This window comes from Anopheles ziemanni (genome assembly GCF_943734765.1).
Source record: "Anopheles ziemanni chromosome X unlocalized genomic scaffold, idAnoZiCoDA_A2_x.2 X_unloc_90, whole genome shotgun sequence".
NCBI classification, from domain to species: Eukaryota; Metazoa; Arthropoda; class Insecta; order Diptera; family Culicidae; genus Anopheles; species Anopheles ziemanni.
Genome location: NW_026689862.1, coordinates 72,501 through 75,933, shown reverse-complemented (window position 1 = coordinate 75,933; position 3,433 = coordinate 72,501).

Here is a 3,433-nt window from a genome sequence, read left to right as displayed (position 1 = left end):
GATGTCACTATACAAGTCCGAACCTAAGGGTTGAGACTTAATGCGATCTAGATACCAAGTTGACATCCAATACCTGTTGAGCAAAACCAAAGATTCCCTGTTCTCGAATGATTACACTATATAACAGGGAATCTTGAAGAAATCAAGCAAGCGTGAAACAAAGTCATCACTTGGGCATGCTCGATAGCCAACCACATGACCTTAACCTAAGAGAGCATGCAAACCACATGATACCTATAAACGATTAACCCGCCCTAGTTCAATCGTTCACCAAGTGATGACTTCAGTATGGCTAAGAGAAAAACTTTTAAATGGGAAAAACTCTAAGTCCGAACCTCCGGGTTGAGACTTCCGCGTCGGAGGTGCGCGCACCGCCTACCCGAAAGATGATGAATCAGGGGTGTTCGATCAGCAATGGTCGGATGCCCCGTCGTAGTCCAACTATGACAATCAAAGTCAAGACCTCCGGGTTGAGACTTTCCGCGAGTACAAGCATAAAGGAACACGGACCAAGCCGTACCGAGAGAATCGGTACTAGAGCCCTCGTGGTTTTACATTGAGAGAGCCCTCGTGGTTCTCATTAGGGGCTTTATGCAAGTCGTACTCAATACTGTGGTGTGAAGTATAAAGTATAGTCTTCGCCTGGTCCACGCTGCTTCGGCGGTCCTGGGTAAGATAGTTCATTCTAGCTTGCCCTATAGTGGAATGAGGACACTTAATGCTTCGTCTTTTAGCGGCGGCTAGACTCCTCCTCACGGGGAACGAGTTGACGCACACAGCGGCGGCTTACGCACTATGGCAATCATGGATGCCTGAAGATTCCGTGAAGTTCTCCCCTGGTCCACGCTGCCTCGGCAGTCCTGGGTAAAATGGAATATTTCCAGCTTGCCCTATAGTGGAAGAGGACTATCCAACAATACAAAGTCAAGACCTCCGGGTTGAGACTTTCCGCGTCGGTGGTGTCGCGCACCGCCTATCCGAAAGATGGTGTAACAGGGGTGTTCGATCAGCAATGGTCGGATGCCCCGTCATAGTCCAACTATGACAACCAAAGTCAAGACCTCCGGGTTGAGACTTTCCGCGTCCGGAGGTACGCGTACCGCCTACCCGAAAGATGGTGTGCTTCTGGGGTATTCGATGAGTCGGATACCCCGTCGTAGTCCAACTATGACAATACAAAGTCAAGACCTCCGGGTTGAGACTTCCGCGTCGGAGGTGCGCGCACCGCCTACCCGAAAGATGATGAATCAGGGGTGTTCGATCAGCAATGGTCGGATGCCCCGTCGTAGTCCAACTATGACAATCAAAGTCAAGACCTCCGGGTTGAGACTTCCGCGTCCGGAGGTACGCGTACCGCCTACCCGAAAGATGGTGAATCAGGGGTGTTCGATCAGCAATGGTCGGATGCCCCGTCGTAGTCCAACTATGACAATCAAAGTCAAGACCTCCGGGTTGAGACTTTCTGCGAGTACATGCATAAAGGAACACGGACCAAGCCGTACCGAGAGAATCGGTACTAGAGCCCTCGTGGTTCTACATTGAGAGAGCCCTCGTGGTTCTCATTAGGGGCTTTATGCAAGTCGTACTCAATACTGTGGTGTGAAGTATAAAGTATAGAGTCCTCCACTGGTCCACGCTGCTCCGGCGGTCCTGGGTAAGATAGTTCATTCTAGCTTGCCCTATGTGGAAGAGGACTCAATACCCTACCTGTTGAGCTTGAAACAAAGTCATCACTTGGGCATGCTCATATTGCCATACAATATTCCATTATCTACTAATGAGCATGCAGCTATATGATTATAACCTGTAAACGATTACCCCGCCGTAGTTCAGCGCTTCAACCAAGTGATGACTTCAGTATGGCTAGTGTGTGAAGTATAAAGTATAGTCCTCCCCTGGTCCACACTGCTTCGGCGGTCCTGGGTAAGATAGTTAGTTCTAGCTTGCCCTATGTGGAAGAGGACACCATACTTAATACTGTGGTGTAATGAACAAAGTATAGTCCTCCACTGGTCCACGCTGCTCCGGCGGTCCTGGGTAAGATAGTTAATTCTAGCTTGCCCTATGTGGAAGAGGACTCAATACCCTACCTGTTGAGCTTGAAACAAAGTCATCACTTGGGCATGCTCTATAGCCAATCACATGACATTAACCTAAGAGAGCATGCAGCGTATTATCCCAATGCAAAGTAAACGATAGACTCGCCCTAGTTCAGTGCTTCAACCAAGTGATGACTTCAATTTGGCTAGTGTGTGAAGTATAAAGTATAGTCCTCCCCTGGTCCACACTGCTTCGGCGGTCCTGGGTAAGATAGTTAATTCTAGCTTGCCCTATGTGGAAGAGGACACCATACTTAATACTGTGGTGTAATGAACAAAGTATAGTCCTCCACTGGTCCACGCTGCTCCGGCGGTCCTGGGTAAGATAGTTCATTCTAGCTTGCCCTATGTGGAAGAGGGCATACAAGACAAAGTATAGTTCTCCCCTGGTCCACGCTGCTTCGGCGGTCCTGGGTAAGATAGTTAATTCTAGCTTGCCCTATGTGGAAGAGAGCATACATGAACCAAGAACGAAGGTTATGATCGAGGAATGATTCGACAACTAACCGATGGTATGAAATGTGAAGAATTCAAGCAAGCACACAATCAAGTCATCACTTGGGCATGCTCGATAGCCAACCCTATGACATTAACCTAGTAGAGCATGCGAAAACCAATATATATGTAAACGATGCCCCTCCCTAGTTCAGCGCTTCAACCAAGTGATGACTTCAGAATGGCTAAATCAAATCGGTTCAAAACATACCATCGGTACCCTATTGAAACACACAAGTCGATATCAAACCTCATGATTGTGTAGTCCTCCACTGGTCCACACTGCTCCGGCGGTCCTGGGTAAGATAGTTCATTCTAGCTTGCCCTATGTGGAAGAGGGCACATTACTCAATACTGTGGTGTTATGAACAAAGTATAGTCCTCCACTGGTCCACGCTGCTTCGGCGGTCCTGGGTAAGATAGTTAGTTCTAGCTTGCCCTATGTGGAAGAGGGCATACAAGACAAAGTATAGTTCTCCCCTGGTCCACGCTGCTTCGGCGGTCCTGGGTAAGATAGTTAATTCTAGCTTGCCCTATGTGGAAGAGTGCATACATGAACCAAGAACGAAGGTTATGATCGAGGAATGATTCGACAACTAACCGATGGTATGAAATGTGAAGAATTCAAGCAAGCACACAATCAAGTCATCACTTGGGCATGCTCGATAGCCAACCTCATGACATTAACCTAGTAGAGCATGCGAAAACCAATATATATGTAAACGATGCCTCCCTAGTTCAGCGCTTCAACCAAGTGATGACTTCAGAATGGCTAAATCAAATCGGTTCAAACCATACCATCGGTATCCTATTGAAACACACAAGTCGATATCAAACCT